Source organism: Pelophylax lessonae (genome assembly GCF_965119305.1).
Source record: "Pelophylax lessonae genome assembly, chromosome: 3".
NCBI classification, from domain to species: domain Eukaryota; kingdom Metazoa; phylum Chordata; class Amphibia; order Anura; family Ranidae; genus Pelophylax; species Pelophylax lessonae.
The window spans coordinates 209,853,838-209,874,589 of record NC_138770.1 but is presented as its reverse complement, the minus strand read 5'-3'; positions in this window follow the sequence as shown (position 1 = coordinate 209,874,589).

The following is a 20,752-nucleotide window of genomic DNA, read 5'->3' as shown; positions in this document are numbered from 1 at the left end:
CTAAATTAGATTCTCCTATCACGATTCTTGAATGGGATACCGCACTTAAGCAACTCAAACCCAACAAAAGCCCGGGCCCAGACGGCCTCGCGGTCGCTTACTATAAATCCTTCATGCAGCTACTGGCAGCTCCATACCTTGTGGCTTTTAATTCCCTCGGAGACGGGAATTTTCTGCCTCAGAGAATGCTTGAAGCTCATGTTGTAGTAATTTCGAAGGAAGGAAAAGTTACAGACCGATCTCACTCCTGAATGTGGATGTAAAAATCTTTGCAAAAATCATGGCAAATAGACTTGTCCCACTTCTCTCCCATGGCATCAACAATGATCAAGTAGGTTTTGTCCCTAGACACGAAGCCAGGGACAACATCATAAAAGCCATAAATCTACATCACACTCTGTTATCTACTAAGCAGAAGGGGTTCCTACTCTATTAAGATGCTGAGAAGGCATTTGATAGGGTTTCCTGGGACTACATGGAAGCTACCCTGTCTGCAATGGGCCTGGGCCCTTGTATGATGAGCTTTATCATTTCACTCTACGCCAACTCCCAGGTCAACGATACCATATTGAGTGCCTTCGACATCCGTAATGAGACAAGACAAGGATGCCCCCTGTCCCCTTTAATTTTCGTTCTTACATTAGAACCCTTTCTGAATAGCGTCAGAAAAACGAGGACATCCACGGCATAAAGTTCGCCGGCAAGGAATATAGGGTGGCCACCTATGCGGGCGACCTCCTCTTATTCCTCACTGAGCCTCTTACAACACTTCCCTCAGTCCTGAAAACATTCCGACATTACGCCACCCTATGCAACATGAAGATTAATTTCTCCAAATCTTTTGCTCTTAGTGTTTACCTATCACAACTTGACATGAAACACTGTCAAGGCAATTTCCAATTTATATGGAAAACGGATTCCAATACATATTTATGGATTCAAATCCCGACCAAATTACAGAATCTCTACGAAAGCAATTTCCCACCAATCCTGGCAAAAATTAAAAAAGACCTTTAATCTTGGGACAAATCAACATTTTCGTGGTTTGGAAGAGCGGCGATTCTAAAAATGAACGTTTTACCTAGACTACTTTAGGTCCTCCAGACAATCCCTATCGCTCTTTCCATTACTTTTTTCAAGGCTTACAAACAGACGTGCTCTGCCTTTCTGTGGCATAACAACAAACGGCGTATAAAATTTGAACACTTATATTTACCCAAACACAAAGGAGGCATTGGACTCCGTGATATACTTTATTACTATACAGCGTGTCACATCACGAGAGTAGCTGACTGGAATATCCACAAGTCCCACAAAGACTGGGTATCCATAGAAGGGGGCTATTCATCCCTCAGTTTGGAAACCATGCCCTGGCTCTTAGACGCACACATTCCCTCAACTATACAACAAGCATAAAGAGGGAGGGACTTTAAATAAGACGCACGGTGGGATATGTCACGCGTCTCCATCCCTAATTTGATACAACAAAGAAAAAAGGTCGGGATTTTGAGTGAGAGACATGACACAGCTTGCAGGAAAAAATAACATATTTTATTAAACATGTGCATACAGATAAAAAGCATAACATGAAATTTAAAATGCTCATATGTATTGACAAGATAACAACTGGTAAGTTATCCCAATTCCAGTATTTAGGGAACCCAAACATGGCAAGTCCTGGAGTAATGGAATATTGAAGGTTACAACATCCATAATCCTCGTAATCAACAGTATAAAAGTACATTTAAGTAGTATAAAAGTACATTAAAAGAACATCATGAACTTGACGCGTATCGTGGACTGTCTGTGCCACTTCATCAGGAGTGGATGTTTGATCTATAAAAAAATATAGAGGAGGAGATGGCAGGTAAGGATAAATGAGGACTGGGAGGGAAAGGGGGAAAAAGAGCGACAAACCCACGCATCCCCAACAAAAAAACTTACATGATGGTAAAATGGTTGCTGACACTGGGATACGAACGTGGCCCAGAATGTCTCCCACGGGAGCTGAGGGACCAAATGACGGGCATCAGGGCAGGGCACATCACACACATGGCAGGAAGGGCTGAGGTGTACCAAGTAGGAGAATTTGTCGGTGGTAGCAAGACTGAAGTTGTCTCTAAATATAAACAGTATATAGAGTATAATTAATCTAAAAGAAATTAATATAATCAAGGAATGTAGTGGATAGAGATCCAGCTATCATATCCAGCTATATCCTGCTACCATAGTGAGATAGTGCAATTGGAAACCATATAGTTGTGGGTGAAATACCCAGTGGGGGTTGAGAAAAGGGTGCCAAAAGTGGATGAATGGAGTGCTGAGGAATTAAAGGTGGCCCACATAGTGTAGTGGACACTGCTAGTGTAGTGAGCAACAAGGGGGAAAGGTGAACTAAGTACCAGGGGGGAAAAAAGTAGTAACAAAATAAGGTACAAGATGCTCAATGTGCGTACCTGTGATCGCCACTGCAGCCAGTTTATTTAATAAAATATGTTATTTTTTCCTGCAAGCTGTGTCATGTCTCTCACTCAAAGTCCCGACCTTTTTTCTTTGTTGTACCAACTATACAACAACATCCCCTGATTGGTCCTACTATCCGCAGGTTTAAACTGGCTTGCAAGTCAAATGCAATCTCCACTGTACCAGGTCCGATGACCCCTATCAAACTTAATCCAGACTTCCCCCCAGGAATGCACTGGAGATTTTTGGAAAACAACTGATCCCTTGAGCAGATACGTGCCCATCACTTCTATGAAGGAGACACCTTTTTATCGGCTCCCTCCATTGCATCACGTATAGGTAAACAATCCATACCCCAATGGACCTACATCCTTCTCTCTCAATACGTGAAATCGCTAAACCGCAAATACCAATGGAACAACCCACCCACCTCATTTGATAGACTCTGTCAGCAGGAAGGCCCACTTCGTAACCTCATATCTGTCACGCACTCTCTACTATTCGAAAAGCAGAGTCAACACAAAAGTAAACGCTGTGAGACTTGGGAGAAATAACTCTCCCTCACACTCTACCTGGAAGACTGGGCACAGATCTTCATAAAGAATCACAAAAGCTCTTTGAATGTTATTATGCAAGAAAATGGTTACAAAATCTTATCTAGATGGTATCGAACCCTAGTACTCCTGAACAAGATCTTTCCTTTCTGTGCCAGCAACCTGTTGGAGGTGCCTTTCAGACACCGGCTCGCTTCTACATATCCTGTGATCCTGCCCAAAGTTGTCTTTGTTCTGGCAGGAAGTCCACAGGATCATCAAACAAGTGACCACTTTAGATCTTGAATTTTCACTGGCTCAGTTCCTCCTTCACCACTCCCCTATTTCGCACGGCTCATATGTAAAATCTCTCACAATACATATGGTAAATGCAGCCAGGCAATGAATACCAGTGCTCTGGAACTCTACGCAAGCCAAGGACTGGAGGCAGCGTATTCTCAAGATTGCCGAGATGGAAGAGCTAATACATGTTGCAAAAGACACCACCACCAAATTTCACAAAAAATTAGCGTGTTGGATCCACTACACTACCACAGCGGAATTCGCTTGTTTATGCCACAAGTAGTGAAGACCACTTAAACACACACGCCATACCTGTCATTCTCAGTATCTCACCTTCCGCTTCTCATCTACCCGACAACTGGACTCCCTGGTCAATTCCCCCAGCTACTACCCTCAAATCTAGCCATAATGCTTGGCGAGAGACAGATACACCTTACAACACATAAGGAATACCTTACCCCATTCCAGCCCTATTCCCCACCCTCTTACCCTATACCCCCCCTCCATATCTCTCCACCCCCCCTTTTTTTTTTTGAGACCCTCCTCATCTCTTTTCCCTCTTTCTTGCTATTATTGGCCCCTCACTGATGTTATAGGTCGCTTTGTCACTGTTCGGCTGGAACGAACGGTGCACGCCTACAGTTCAGGCAACAGAATTTGCAATTGTATCACCTTCCGCAATGCTCTGAGGACAACTCTCACCTCCCATTTCTGGGTTCTCATCACCCAGGACATGGGCTTAGCTTAGCACCCGCTCTTAGTTGATTGAACCCCCACTCCCTGATGCCCTCTGACTTATGCTGGCATTTAGCCCCTGACACACCCTTATGATCCGCCAGGAATTCTACATATAGGGGACACTCACATCCCCACACCAGGGAGACGAACGGGACTGGTGCTATGACCGAATTTGCTGTTCTAAACGATCTCATCTCGAAAATCATTTTTGAGACCCTCAACTCCAATTTCACTCATTATGTCGTTGACTTTTGTATGCACTTACTAGATGTGGTTTGTTGTCACATGTACGATTGTTATCCACTGATTGTACTTTGTGTTTTTTATTCATATATCTGTATTGCATTTTCAAAATTTCAATAAAAATGTTTTGAAAAAAAAAAATTTAACATGATCCAAAGACAGTAATGTTCATAATAATGTTGTTTTCAAAAGTGTCGTCTATTATTATAATTTTCCACTGTACAAATAGATCTCTGAAATGTTCTTTCACCACATGTCCCTAAGCCTTCACCAGTACTCTAATACTCTCACCTTATCATCTGACCTAACATACTGTACATTAGTTAGCTATCATGTGCTTTCCCCTATAAGTGGGTTCTCATACCTCGAACGTTGTTTCTCTCTCCTGCATCCAGATGTTCTTCAACCCGCCTCCATTCTTTGCAATCCTTTAGTTAATATATATATATATATATATATATATATATATATATATATATATATAGAGCTTAGACATCCCAACCTGCAAAAACTAATTTCAGGGAGGTGGCACTTTGCGCCCCCCCCCCCTCCCCCCACCAATTTAACACAACTAGAGGATGATCAAATGAAATGGAGTCAATAAACAGAGGTTTACTTCTTCTGAGAGATATTAAAGGAACACTCTAACCACTATGACCACTTCAGTGATTTGAAGTGGTCATGGTGGTAGGAGTCAGAAACACTGCACTTGCTGGTATATTTACAATTACTGTATGTGCTTGGGGCTAGTTGCAGTTGCAGCCAGAAAATGTCATGTCCTTGTTCATAAATGTATGAACAAATACATGACATTTTATTATGACAGAACACAACTAGTTATTAAAAAACATATTGCAACAATTTAAACACGCTAATGCACAGACCGATTGTGTGAAAGGGGCCTAAGGCTGCTTTCACACGGATGCACTGCGGTTTACCTGGACCTCAATCTTCACTTCTTCCTCAGGATTCCTGCAGGTTTTGTTGGCTGCTGCTGTCCCCCAGGTGAGTATAGTTGGTGGCTGCTGCTGACTGTCCTCCAGGGCTGGTACTTCTGGTGGGTACTGCTGGCAGTTACTGCTGGCTGGTACTGCGGGTTGGTTCTGCTGGCTTGTACTGCTGGCGGGTACTGCTGGTTTGTACTGCTGGCTGGTACTGCTGGTTGGTACTGCTAGCTGGTACTGCTGATGGGCACTGCTGGCTGGTAATGATGAGCCGAACACCCCCCTGTTCAGTTTGCACAGAACATCTCGAACAGGGGAAATGTTCTTGCGAACATGCGAACTCCATTAAAGTCTATGGGACACGAACATGAAAAATCGAAAGTCCTAATTTTAAAGGCTTAAATGCAAGTTATTGGCCAAAAAAAGTGTGTACAGGGACCCGGGTACTGCCCTGGGGGTCATGAATCAATGCAAATTTATTTTTTTTCAAAACGATCGTTTTTACAGGAGCAGTGATTTTAATAATGCTTAAAGTGAAACAATAAAAACGAAAAATTCCTTTATAAATCATGCCTGGGGGGTCCCCTTAATGTGCCTGTAAAGTGTCGCATTTGTGCAATGTTTCTAGCCTGCTGCAGCAACACTGGCATCTCTAAAGGAAAAAATGTCATTTAAACTTGCTCGCGGCTGTAATGTATTGTCGGCTCCCGGCAATACAGATAAAAAAAATGAAAAAAACGGCGTGGGGTCCCCCCCAGTCCATACCAGGCCCCTTGGGTCCAGACCCTTATCTGAGCATGATGTCAGTAATTTATTCACTGTACCTGAGCAGTGCATTGTTGGGCGGCTTGTGACGTCAGGTCACTATATAAAAGAGCTGTCAAAATCAAAACAGCTCATTCGGCGCAAAGCGTCCATAGAAGCAGGAGCTTCTTTTTTTTTTTTCTATTTTTCGGACGGATGGGCGACTGATCATCGGGGGACAGTATTTTTTTATTTTTTAATAAAAGACTTTTCCAAAACTGGCTTTTGTCATTTTTTTTTACACTTTTTTGGTGAATGGGTAGGGGTACGATGTACCCGATATCCGTTCACATGGGGGGCTAGGATCTGGGGTCCCCTTGTTAAAGGGGGCTTCCAGATTCCGATAAGCCTCCCCCCCGCAGACCCCCCCAACCACAGCCCAGGGTTGTGGGGAAGAGACCCCTGTCCCCATCAACATGGGGGCAAGGTGCTTTGCCCTAAATCAACCAAGCCCCCCCCATTTTTTTAGGGCATGTGGCCTGGTATGGTATGGGCTCGCTCGCCCCCACCCCCATCCTGGCCAGCCAGGCTGTGTGCTCGGATAAGGGTCTGGTATGGATTTTAGGGGGAACCTAATTTTGGCGCAGGGTTCCCCCTTAAAATCCATACTAGACCACGCCGTTTGGAGTAACTTTGTGGTATACACTGCACTGATATCAACAAACTGTAAAAAGCAAAAATCTCTCTCCCTGCTAGCAATGTATTATTAATTATAAAATTCCACTTATAAATCACCCGCTGGCCAAGGGATACAAAACCACAACCATCGCAATTACAGGCCTGGTATTCTACCAGCTACACCACCATCAAGTACGCTTAGATTGAACATACTTTCCCTGCCTAACTAACTAACTCCTATCTCACCCTACACACAGTGGATGAGATAAAAGTTAGGGAGAGTGTGCTCAGCTTAAGCAAGCTTAACGGTGGCGTAGGTGGCAGAATACCAGGCTTGCAATGAGAAAGACCTGTGAGTTTGATTCCCTCGGCCAGCCAGTGATTTATTTATTGGAATTCAGAGGTCAGAGTCCAGAATAATGCGGGAACTCAAAGTTTCCGCAAAGAAGCCCATTTGTTCGTCATTCGACGAACAAGCGAACAGCCAATGTTCGAGTCGAACGTACGTTCAAAGCTCATCCCTACTGGCTGGTACTGCTGGCAGGTACTGATGGTGGGTATTGCTGGCTGGTACTGCTGGTGGGTACTGCTGGCTGGCACTGCTGGTGGGTACTGTTGGTGGGTCCTGCTGGTTGGTACTGCTGGCTGGTACTGATGGTGGGTACTGCTGGCTGGTACTGATGGTGGATACTGCTGGTGGTTACTGCTGGCGGGTAATGCTGGCTCCTCTGAGACACAAACAGAGCGGCCCCCGAGGAAGCATGCGCCTGCAGTAGAGAGCAGTGCTTCCTGTATCGCTCCTATCACAGGCGGAGTGCATTTGATATTTGATGGTCTTTATTTAAAACCCAATGGTGATTAAAGTGGAAGTAAACTTCCATCTCTGACCTTCACCTATAGGTAAGCCTATAATAAGGTTTACCTAGAGGTAGTGTAAATATCTCCTAAACGTGCACTGTTTAGGAGATATTTACTGTACATGCAGCCAGTGACATCACTGGCGCATGCGCTCTGAAGGAATGGCCACCTGGGTGCTGTAAATGGCAGCTACCGCCCCCATGCGTGGAAGTGATGTCATCGCGGCTCCGGCCAATCACATAGCTGGAATGCTTCGTTTTCAGGTAAGTTTCACATACAGTAATGCGCTAGTATGCGATACATACAAGCACATTTTGGCTTTACCTTGCAGGTCAGAAAAAAAGGCACCCAGCGGTTTACATCCGCTTTCAATGCCACCAAAAGAAAGCTCTATCTGTCTCAAAAAATTATAAAAATGTCATAAACGTACAGTGATGCATGACCACGCAGTTATCCTTTAAAATGCAACAGCACTGAAAGCTGAAATATGGCCTGGTCAGGAAAGGGGTCAAAGTGCCCAGTAGGCAAGTGGTTAAAGTGTGTCACATGTACCACTCCTGAGATCCAGTGTCACAATCGTTACAATTTGCTCAAATGATGAATTCATCTGAAGAACCTCAGTCACTTACCCAGGAAGCTGGACAACTGCAGGTAATCCAATGTCATGGTCTTACCTTCTTGCTGTTCTCCTTCGTTTGACATGTGCTGGCGGCCATCTTGGTTTCTGGGTTTCTTGTAGCCTCCCACTCTGCGGCTCCTCCTTCCCACTGGGAGGAGCTGGATGCCTAGCTCATATATATAGGAGGTCTGTGGCTTCATTTCCTTGCTTGGTCCTCCTGTGTTCACATGCTTCTAAGACTGCTGCTGCTTCTGGTTCCTGATCCTGGCTTCGTCTGATTACCCTGCTGGTTCCTGATCCTGGCTTCGTCTGACTACCCTGCTGGTCCCTGATCCTGGCTTCGTCTGACTACCCTGCTGGTTCCTGATCCCGGCTTCGTATGACTACCCTCCTGGCTCCTGACCTCTGCCTTCGCAAAGACTCTGCTTCGGTTTTGCCATCCGTTTGGACTTTTGCTTTACTGCTTGATCTTCAATAAAGCCTTCTTATTTTCACTTATCTGTTGTTGTACGTCTGGTTCATGGTTCCGTGACATCCAACATCTCTACACTCTCTCTCCTCATATGCATAAACTTCAGACCTCTCTTGCCCTAGCCTCTGAATCTTTGTCTCCACTGCACTCTCCTTCTGGCAGCCATCTGTTATGTCTGTGGCCTCTGTGATTCACTTTCCACCTCCTTCACGCAAATATCTAGGATGCCTGTATGGGATGCATGCTGGACCACTCTACTCACCCCTCTTCTCGGTCTCCCACGATACCTGGGCAGGTTTATCTCCTCATGTCTACTGTCACCTTGGAGTCTTTTATAGATTCTGGAGCAGCTGGCAACTTGGTTTCTGCATCCCTCCCCAAGAAGTTTTCCTGGATCCTTGAGCCACTCTCTAATCCCTTCTTGTGGACCCATAAGATGACCCTGTGGGGAAGCACGCCAAAAGGCATCTCCTTCATAATTCTGCCACAAGTCCTTTCTACACTCATTGTGGGGCTTCCCTTGCTCCCTCTACATTCACAAATTTTGGTTTGGTGCTCCTCTCAGTTACTCACCTGCAGGTCCTCCTGCCATTCCTTGTTCTAATGTCATGCCAACCAAATCACTTTCTTTGCTATGTCCGAGCTTACCATCAACGTTCCGGTTTATTACATCAATTACTAAGACATCTTTTCCAAGCACAGTGTAGATCAGTTACCTCTGTGTTGTCCCTATGATCCTGTCATTAACCTAATTCTGGGTACTTTCCCCACTAGATAACAATTATATCCTCTCAATCTCCCAGAGACCAAGGTCATTTCAGAATACTGTACATCTCTGAGAATCACCAAAAGGTTTTTCTGCAAACCTTTTCTTGCTGGGGCAGGTTTCATTTTTGTTGAAAAAAGAAGGCATTACTCTTGCCCCCTGAATTGATTCATGTGGACTAAACTCATTGTCAAGAACAGATACCCACTGCCCCTTATTACAGAGATCTTCAATTGCTTCAGTGGAGCCCAAGTATTCACTAAGCTAAATCTACAAGGCACATACAGCTTATTTGCATCAATGAAGGACAAAGGGAAGACTGCAATTACGATATGGGATGGTCACTATTAGTATCTAGTCATGCCCTTCAGCCCCAGCAACACCCTTGCAGTCTTTAAGCACTTTATCAAAAAATATTTTGAGATCTCCTTTACAAATGTTTGGTCTACCTGGATGGTATACTAATTTTCTCCTAAAACCTGCCCACACACGGACATCATGTCTTCTCTATCTTGCAATGCCACAGCTAAAACCAATTAATGTCTCTTAAAAATTTAAGTGACTTTCTTGAGACATATACAGTAGTCTCTAAAGATGGTCTTTCCATGGATTGTAAAAAAGTTGGGGCTATCTCCTACTGCCTCACACCCAGTGGTCTCAAGGCTACGCAGCGCTTTCTGTGATTCACAAACTACTACCTGCAGATCATCAACAACTTTCTTCTTGTTGCTACCATTAATGCCATCACCTGGAAAAATGTCAACCAAAAGCAATGGTCTTTCAACAAAGTTAAATTCTTCCATGTCTTACAGCAAGCCTTTCTTCCCAGTCCTGCTCTATTGAAACCGGTCATCAGAAATCCCTTGTACAGATCAATGTGTTATTCACAGGAGTTGAAGCCATCCTTTTTCAGTCCTGCAGTAGTGCAATTCATCCTTTGCCTCTTCTCAAAAAACTCCCCAGTAGATAAGGACTATTTCATCAATAATCAAGAACTGCTTGCTATCAAACTGACCCTTAAAGAGTTTTGACATCTCCCAGAAGGATCTCCTCTATGGATCATCAATGGTACATAAGATCCTTCAGAACTAACAAAATGTATATTGCCTGAACCTCAGGAAAGCCTGTTTTTAAGGGGGGGTATTCAGGTTGTCTGTCACATCCTCCATGTTTCCCTCTCTCATTGGGCACCAAGCAGGGTCACATGAAAGTTTCCCCTTTGGGGTGGGTTTCTAAGTCAGGCATTGAACGGGGTCACTGACCCTTACATGGGGTTTAATACTTTACCTGATGGCGTGATCATTCACCTTTGCCTAGGGACCAGGTCATGTGAAAAGTCAAACATTAAGTCAGTCTCCTAACTTAGTGATAAGCCAAATATGTGCAGTACCCACGGCATGAAGTTCCTTTTAAAACTTCTTCCTCCCATGTCCTACACACTTGCTTTAATGTATGTGTTGCATTTGGAGGGACAAGCTGAGCCACTGGCCACTCTACTAGTCAGCGTACCTTTGTTACCTCAATCCCAGTAATAGAATGGGGTCCCACCAAGCACATAGTGTGAACCTCATGTGTGCACTCACTTAACTCTTTCCGTACCATGTGACCAGGCATAGATATACCTGTCACCCTTCAGGTACCACGTCAACCACTGGTTACTGCTTCCCCTTGTAGTTACACTTAAACCTTTGCTGTAGTGATGTTATACATACCAATATTGCGGTGAAGGACCCAAGTTCTCTAATAATATGCCAGGACCTCACATGCACCCCTTCCAAATACAGTAACCAGTAAAATACCCATTGGAAGCCAAAAGACTGTTGAAGAGCCTACTTGGTACACAAAGGCAAGGGATAGGTTCAAGGCTTTGAATTTGTGGTGGGTGACCTGTAATTTGAAGACATCAAATGTATTAAGGATAGAAAAGAGGCTAACAAAATAATCTGTTTACTTATAAATAGGATAATATCGTCTACTGACATACAGCATTTCTGTTCTCTTTTAATTTCATCGGGTATTTATTTCTTTTTTATTTATTACAAGTACATATATAGCGCAGTCAATTTACACAGTGCTTTACATACAGTATATATTGCACATTTACACCAGTTAGGGATTTGATCTCTAAAACGAACAGTGGTGGGGAAAGTACGCATTCTTGAAGGCTTGCCCAGGAATATTTTAGATAAGGCTAGTGGATTGTCATATAGTGCCCAAACAAATTTCAAATAGTATTTTGGCTAGACTAGAAAAAAGGTTCTAGAAAGTTCTAGAAAGGGTATCAGTGCTCTTCTAATATGTGAATAGAGCAGGATTGAGTAAAGCTTACAAGACTTAGCTACCTGAATTAAATGAAAGCCTCTAAGTGTTAAAACCAGGATGACACCTGGCAAACTCCCACATAGTCTTCTGCTATGAGATTAAGCATTCTGGCATTACAACTAGAAACTTATTTTTAACAGCTTATTAATTTCTAGGTTTAGTAAAAGTATTAGTCCAGGCAGTGCCACCAGAGTTTAATTTGATGATCATACTAATTGTTTTTTAAATACAACATTTAAAAACATATAACGCCCTAACCCCTAAAACAATGAAAAATCCTATGTAGCTAATAATGGAGCCCTCTGCAATGTAAATACCTGTTGAAATTGGTGTATAAACCTAATAATAAGAATATTTCTACTACAGTTGTAATAACAGTATCAATTGATTGAGCTTGTAATCCCCATAAGATTAAATATAGTAGAAAACACCTGTTGTAATTCCCCGAAGTGGGGAGCGGTCAGTGCACTGGCTTGTAGCGTCCTTCTAGCACCCAAGCAACCATATAGGTAAAAGAAAGCGGACAGCTCCATCTTCCACAATGTATGAGTTTATTAAGGTGTATTATTTAGGTGTAGCACAAAACAATACAGGGCTTACGTGTTTCGGCGTGAAGCCTTAACGTGATTGTAAAGTCATCTATTAAAATAACAAACATGTTATACTTACCTCCTCTCTCTGTGCAGTGGTTTTGCACAGGGCAGCCCCGGTCCTCCTTTTCGCAGGTCACTAGCTGGAGCTCCTGGCCCCTTCCTCCTGTTTAATGGCCCCACAGCAAGCAGCTTGCTATGGGGGCATCCGAGCTGAACTGCAGCTCCATGTGCCCATTCAGACACTGAGCTACCTTCGGCCCTGCCCCTCTCTCTCCTGATTGGCTAAGTTTGATTGACAGCAGCGGAAGCCAATGGCCCCACTGCTGTGTCTCAGCCAATCAGGAGAGAGTGTCCCGGAAGGCTGAGGCACTCGTGAACATCGCTGGATAGAGAGGGGGCTCAGGTAAGTATTAGGGGGGCTAAGGGGAGCTACTGCCCACAGAAGGCATTTTATCTTAAAGCATAGAATGCATTAAAATGAAAAACCTTCTGACTTTACAACCCCTTCAATCATAGCCCTGTATTATTTCTTTTTATCTATAAACCCCATAAGATGATCTGCAAGGGCACCTATCTAGAAAGAACCAGAGTGGTATAAGAGTGCCCCCTCTCTCTCCTGATTGGCTAATTAAGTTTGATTGACAGCAGCGGGAGCCAATGGCCCCACTGCTGTGTCTCAGCCAATCAGGAGAGAGTGTCCCGGACGGCTGAGGCACTCGTGGACATCGCTGGATAGAGAGGGGGCTCAGGTAAGTATTAGGGGGGCTAAGGGGAGCTACTGCCCACAGAAGGCTTTTTATCTTAAAGCATAGAATGCATTAAGATGAAAAACCTTCTGACTTTACAACCCCTTCAATCATAGCCCTGTATTATTTCTCTCTTTTATCTATAAACCCCATAAAATGATCTGCAAGGGCACCTATCTAGAAAGAACCAGAGTGGTATAAATTTAACAAAAAATGTATATAAAAGTAATACCCATTATGGAAAAAAAAATAAAATAAAAGTAATACCAATGGTGTTCACATGGATAAACAACCCCAAATATTGATAAAGTGTGCACTAACTACCTTTTTATCCAGCACAACTATGAACATCCTAACCAATACTGTGCAAATGTTACAACATACTAAATAGAAAACATAATTAGGAACTACCCTGCTGCAAACCTATAATAGTAACACAAAATGCTGGTTTTACAATAAGAAAAAGTGCAAAAATAAACGAATAAGCTCCAAGTTTGACTCCTTTTTTGAGGGGATTGTAGGGGTTTCATAATTAGATTTTCCCTGGCCAAAATGCAGGGTAGTTCTAGTTTGGGTTGATCATACTGCCATTGTGAGGGAACCTTTGCCTTTGCTATAATCGTAAAGGCTACTAAAATTTGCCACAAACGTGGAGCAAACATGTTCTAAAAATTATCATAATAAAATGCTGTAAAGGCATTGGATCTATCTTGTTTAACCACTTTACCACCGGAGGATTTTGCTGTCTTCCGTCCAGGCCACTTTTTGCAAATCGGCGCTGTGCGAATTTAACTGACAATTGCGCGGTCGTGCGACGCCGTACCCAAACGAAATTTACGTCCTTTTTTTCCCACAAACAGAGCTTTCTTTTGGTGGTATTTGATCACCTGTGCGATTTTTACTTTTTGCGCTATAAACAAAAAAATAGCATTTATTTTGAAAAAATAACAATATTTTTCACATTTTTTTATATGAAATTCCCCCCAAAAAAAATGTAAAAATCAAATTTTTTTTAAATTTTTGGCCAATTTGTTTTATGCTACCTATGTTTAGTAAAAAAAATCGCAATAAGCGTATTTTGATTGGTTTGCGCAAAAGTTATTGCGTTTACTAACTAAGGGAAAGATTTCTGTCATTTTTGGTGTTTTTTTTTTAACGCGTAATGGTGGTGATCTGCGATTTTTTTTGCGGGACTGCGACATTGCGGCGGACAGATCGGACCCTTGACTGACATTTTTTACACTTTTGGGGGTACCAGTGACATTTCTACAGTAATCAGTGCTATATATATGCACTGTTACTGTAAAAATGACACTGGCAGGGAAGGGGTTAATTTTATTGGAGAGGGAGGGGTTAATGTATGCCTGGTGCTTACTGACGTGTGGGGGGGGAGGTGACTGTGTGACAGAAGGACAGATCGGATGTCCAGCTATGCTGAACACTCCGATCTGTCAGTCCCTGTCACTATGGAGATCCGCCCGCTGTGTTTACACACAGCGGGTGGATCTCCAGACTCGATCCCCGACGATTGGGGCAGAGCAGCGGCAATCGCCGCTGCTCCTCCGCTGGCCCGACTCCCGCTGTGAATGAACACAGCGGGAGCGAGCCTCCGGCGGCGCGCGAGCGCCGCCCACAAGGGGCGGAGTCCAGCGACGTAGGTCTACGTCGCTGGACGGGATCGCGGCACTTTGCCGCAGTAGCCTCAATGTAAGCGGGGCTAAAGTGGTTAAGCAATTATATATGGAACTACATTTATAACTAAAATGTTAGTTAAAGCGGAGTTCCGGCCACAGAATCTTTTTTTTTTTTTTTTTTAATGTCCCCCAAACAGTGACCCTCCGACCTCTATACATTCGCTAATCCTGTTTTACACAGTGTAATAATAGTTTTGCAAGCATGAAATCTTACTTTATAAAATTTATGCTGAGCGCCGCCATCTTTGTCCTGGTTCGCCAAGTCCGTTGTGGGGAAATGTCTGCCCTGCTTCCTGGTTGTAGTGGGCAGAGGCCGGTGAATCCAGCGCGAAATCTCGCGCATGCCCAGTTCTATGCGATCGGCATCGCCGTCCGCACTGTGCTCCGCCTAACATCGCGTCATTTCCTGTTTGGATATAACACGATGAGAGGAGCGGCCGGCCGCCTTCATCACTGCCCATTGCATCCTGGGAGCCACGAGTAAGAGCTCCCAGGACGGGTTGCGGGACAGGAAGTGACGGCGCGGGCAGCGGAAGGAGGAAGTGGATGGTAAGGTGAGTATATTATCCTCTGTAATAAGGTAAGTAAAAAAAAAAAAAAGCCGGGAATATCCAATTCTTGTAAGGATAAGGAAGCAGATGCCATAAAATCTAAAGGCATGATTTTGTGGCCAGAACTCCGCTTTAAAGCTCAATATGCTTCCTCTCAACACCAAGGATTATTACAAAGAAAAGAAAAATCAGACCTGAGTACAGAGCCTTCATTTAACCTAGGGGCAGACCATCAGATAACTGCTCTATGTATACATCACTTCTATCCCAGCCATCTGAGAACATTATTGTGACTTTGCTAGACAGCTGCATAGGCTGCCTGTACATTAGTCATTGAGATATTATATGGGCAGCCTTTAGAAGCCTTGTAAGCATTTAATTGCAGTGACTCTTAGTACACCCTTGGAGACCTCATATATAAAGGTGCTAACTACACTACATAACCAATATCTGAGGCTACCCAAAATATATTTTAGGAATCATGCAGAAGAAGGTGGCATTTGGACCTCCTAAAGAATAACTAAACCCAAGAGAAAATCTGAAGGCTGCATTTGTGGGTTTTTTTTCAGGTTAGGAACACATTTTAGTAAATACAGAAAATATCTGTTGATTTTGCCAGAAATGCTGGTCCAAGCAAACTATTTTAAATTGGCACAAAGCTGGCTTTAAACAAACAAAACATTTTTTTTTCCTTCTGTAAGCGACTAATTTCCCCACCTCTATGTGATGGAAATTAAGAGGGGAAAACAGGTTTGTAGTCCAGCCTGGGTGGCGACAGTGGATTCCTTCATGTATACACAGGAGGAGTAAATGTTGCCACTAAGGAACAGAAGGTATGTAATATAAAGCAATAATTCTCAACCTTTTTGAAACAATGGTCTGGTAAATTCTTCCAAAGCTTTTAATAGAGTAGGTAAGAATCCAAATTCTCATCAGGTTATTATTGCTGTTTGTGTCCTCATTAGGGAAATTTCCCCTGCTTCCTGTCCTGGTGACACTAGGATAAGAAACAGAAGGCATGGGTGTCTTTGGGGCAGGAGAACACAGGGAGTAATAAAAAAAATGAAATGATATCCTAACCATTCCATACTACAGTTAAAAAGTGTGCTATGGTTGCTGTGTCCATCTTCATCAGAAAAACGCTAGGACACCCTGTTATCAGGACTGGAAGCGAGGTGTAAACCCTTCCAGTGGAGACACAGATGGGAATAAAAACCTGACAAAAGATTCTAATTCTTTCTCCTGTTTTTTTCTGGACTTGGTATTTACTTACAATTCTGGTTCATAAAGTAGGCCTTAGGACCACTTTTTACCCCACCTTTTCTGAAGTAATGAATATAATTTTATCTATTATAATCTATTTTCTAGTGTATCTTCTATAATGTGAAAGTTTTAGGCCTGGTTCATATGGGTGTACTATAGCGTACACCTGTGCAAAAGCCATGTTTGCTCACATGGGGATGCACATGTATTCCATGCATTCCTGTGCAGGCAATCACATTCATGTCAATTTGGACACAGTGGTTGTACAGACACAGCCACTGCCGGTTAGAAAGGAATCTTGCCTAAGAAGCAGTGGGAGCAAGGGGGACAATGTAAATACATCAGCACATCCAGGGACTTACAGGGGGAGAGACTTCCACATATAGCAAACCTTTCTGGAAGACAGTGTTGTTCTTAATCTTTCTTTTCCCTTGCCCTCTGAGATCTTCGGTAGCAGCCAGGTGGGCTGGTGAAGAAGCAGCCAAGTGGGCTGGTAGTTCCTGCAGGCAGTAGAGCTGGGACCAGTGTCTACAGTGGGGTTGGATACACTTCGGAATGCAGCCTACAACTCTTTGTGCTACTTTTTAAGAGACTGAGAGTTCTAGCCTTAAGGGGCTTTTGCATATTTTATTATCAGAGACTGTGTCAGTGTTCAGGAGGAAAACAGTTCTGAAGCGTGTACATAGGGATGAAGTTGTCCCTGCATTGTTACAATCAAGTTGGGCATCCCACCATTCTCCAAGTTATTACCCCTAATAAAACATAAAAACTAAGCTCAAAGCTTGTGTCTGGATGAAAGCGGAAAATGCTTATTGCCTGGCTGTGCCGGAGTGGGGAAACCAGTCATCTGCAACCCCTGTGGGGACAGTACTACATGTAGTTACATACTTTAATTGCATCAGACCCTGAATCACACTTTGAGTTCCAGTGCCTTACCACAGCTTCTGCCAGAGAGAAGCTGCGTTCCAGGCTGGTTGGACAATTCTTGGAGGATCTCTCCATCAATGCTGATCTTGTCTTCAGGTGTTCAACACAAAGATGGACGATGCATCATGATTATCCTCAGGGGCTCCTGTAATGCAAATGAACTTTGCTGCAACATTCATCTGGAGGTATTTTTATTAATAACTATATATACCCAGGTATATGTGCACAATTCCACCAGAACTCTAGTTGAGCCCTTTGCTGATAATATCTGTTTGTACATTGGATATATGTACTGTTATTAACCTTTTCTTAATTAAAGCTTGTGTTATTTGCATACTGGTGTGCATTTACATACAGTATATACTTATGGTTAATGTTATATGTTGGTTCCTGTAGTTCCTCTGCTCCCAATTAAATTGATTAGATTACTGATTCACTTCCCAGGAAGCGAATCCCCTCTCCTGTCCTGGGTGGAGGCGATGCCAACTTTTTTTCAAACCCACTCTTCCACTTAGTAAAGGTTCTGGTTCTTTTATTTACCTACAAGTTTAGTGCAATATCTTCTTTGGGGAGGGCCATTTCTCATAACCTCTCCTCCCCAAAAAAGGGCTGTACATCCTCTATTGCACCTTGCCAACTTTTACATGTGGTGGCTGCATTCTTTTTCATTTTTTAAGGCTTTTTTCACCTGGTGATCATGCCAGTTAGGTTTACCTTATACTGTACATACTGTACCTCCCAACTTTCAAACTTGGGAATGGGGGTCATTTGAGGGAGGTAGAGAACTGTGGCACACTATGCACGCTGTGGCAAAAAGTAGGTGTGGTTGAATTTATTGGGGCTTAAAGGGCATGGTTAAACAAAACCCAGGCTTTGGATATACTGTATGCTGGGTGGACACTTTGGGAAGAGAGAGGAATTGTGCTAGAAGGTGGGGTGGAGGGGGGGGGGGTTAGATATGTGCTGGGAGATATCTGGGAGGGGAGAGGACTTGTTCTAGAAGGTGGGATGTTAGGGGTCAGATATATGCTGGGGGTGTTTTGGGAGGGGAGGGGAGTGGACTTGTGCTATAAGGGCGGGGGGGGGGGGGGCAGATATGTGAAGGGGGTCTCTTGAGGAGGGGAAAGGATTTGTGCTAGAAGGTGGGGGTGGGGGGATTTCAAACCCAACCCCCCCCTTCTAGCACAAGTCTTCTCCCCTCCAAAAGCTCCCCCCCAGCACATATCCTCTTACCATCTGCCCTGCCAAATCACTCCTCCAAGTGTACATATAACATAAAAGGGGTAAATATCCTGTACTAAAGTGTCAATAACATAAATCGCAAAAAAATTATATCAACAAACGACAGCAGCACTCACTGTATCTACACACAATAATACAAAGGAGACCACTAAAACAAATGTGTTGCGCTGGCAAATAATAAATAATGTGAACCCACCATAAATCCAATATAACTACAACTGTCATGGTCTTACCTTCTTGCTGTTCTCCTTCGTTTTACATGTGCTGGCGGCCATCTTGGTTTCTGGGTTTCTTGTAGCCTCCCACCCTGCGGCTCCTCCTTCCCACTGGGAGGAGCTGGATACCTAGCTCATATATATAGGAGGTCTGTGGCTTCAGTTCCCTGCTTGGTCCTCCTGTGTTCACATGCTACTAAGACTGCTGCTACTTCTGGTTCCTGTTCCTGGCTTCGTCTGACTACCCTGTTGGTTCCTGATCCTGGCTTCGTCTGACTACCCTGCTGGTTCCTGATCCTGGCTTCGTCTGACTACCCTGCTGGTTCCTGATCCTGGCTTCGTCTGACTACCCTGCTGGCTCCTGACCCCTGGCTTCGCAAAGACTCTGCATCGGTTTCGCCATCCGTTTGGACTTTTGCTTTATAGCTTGTTTTTCAATAAAGCTTTCTTATGTTCACTTATCTGTTGTTGTACGTCTGGTTCATGGTTCCGTGACATTAGGACCAAGCCATGAATTCTGACGGTTCAGGGCCATCCTCACTACCTACGCTGGTTGCCAGACTTGATCAGCAGGATCACCTGTTGGGTCAGTTCGCCGTGGCGTTGCAAACCCTGCTTGAACGCACGGTTCATTTCGCTCCTGTTGCCGATGGGTCGGTTGTCGCTCCTGGGTCCGCTCCTACTGCCGCTCCGGTTGTTGCGCCAGAGTCTACCACGACACCTGTTGTTGCGCCTGCGGTGTTTCGGGGTATGTCCGGTTCTGCCCCCCTTCCACAGCGCTTTGGGGGAGAGCCAACTCAGTGCCGAGGTTTCCTTAACCAGGTGGGCATTTATTTCGAGTTGCTGCCACATGCCTTTCCTACTGAGAGATCAAAGGTGGGCTTCTTAATCTCGCTGCTCTCGGACAAGGCCTTGGTCTGGGCCAGCCCTTTATGGGAGAACAACAATCCGGTGGTTGCCGAGTTTTCCGGTTTTGTTGCTTCTCTTCGGAAGGTATTCGATGTGCCGGCTCGTGCTGCCTCTGCTGCGAAGCTCCTTATGTCCATCAGACAGGGTTCACGATCCGTAGCTGAATACGCCATTGAGTTTCGTACCCTGGCAGCAGAGGTGGGCTGGAATAATGAGGCTCTGGTCGCTGCTTTCTCTCATGGTCTCTGGGATGCCTTGAAGGATGAGGTTGCAGCTAAGGACCTACCAGTGGAGCTCGAGTCTCTTATTTCTTTCCTGATTTTGATTGACACCAGACTCAGGGAGAGACCTTCCTTTAAGGAGAGTCTGCGGAGGCCTCCTAACAGATTGGCGCCTACCTTTGTTGTCCCACCCGTGCCTCCCTCTCCTCCCATGCCTCCTGGGGATGACTTGTCTGGGGGTGAACCCATGCAGCTGGGGTTTGCTCGCCTGTCCGAGGGGGAGAGGGTACTCCGGAGACGCGAGGGCCGATGCATGTACTGTGGTCTCGGTGGGCATTTTCGGTTGGCATGTCCGAACCGTCCAGGGAAACGCTCGCACCTGAGATCCTGTCGGGGGCAGATCTTGGGTGGAGTCTCCTCGTCCCCGGTTTCCCGTGTTGACAAACCACTGATCACTGTTGTCCTTTCCTGGGTCGGGGGCTCGGTGACGACCCAGGCGTTGGTGGACTCTGGTGCTGGTGGTTTGTTCATTGATAGTGTGTTCGCTGCCGCCAATTCCATTCCTCTGCAGGCTCGAGGTTCTCCTCTGGCTCTTGAGGCGATAGACGGCAGACCCCTTCTGCCGCCACACGTGACTCATGAGACCCTTCCAGTGGGGTTAGCCATTGGTGCCGTCCACAGAGAGTCGGTCTGCTTCCAGGTTATTTC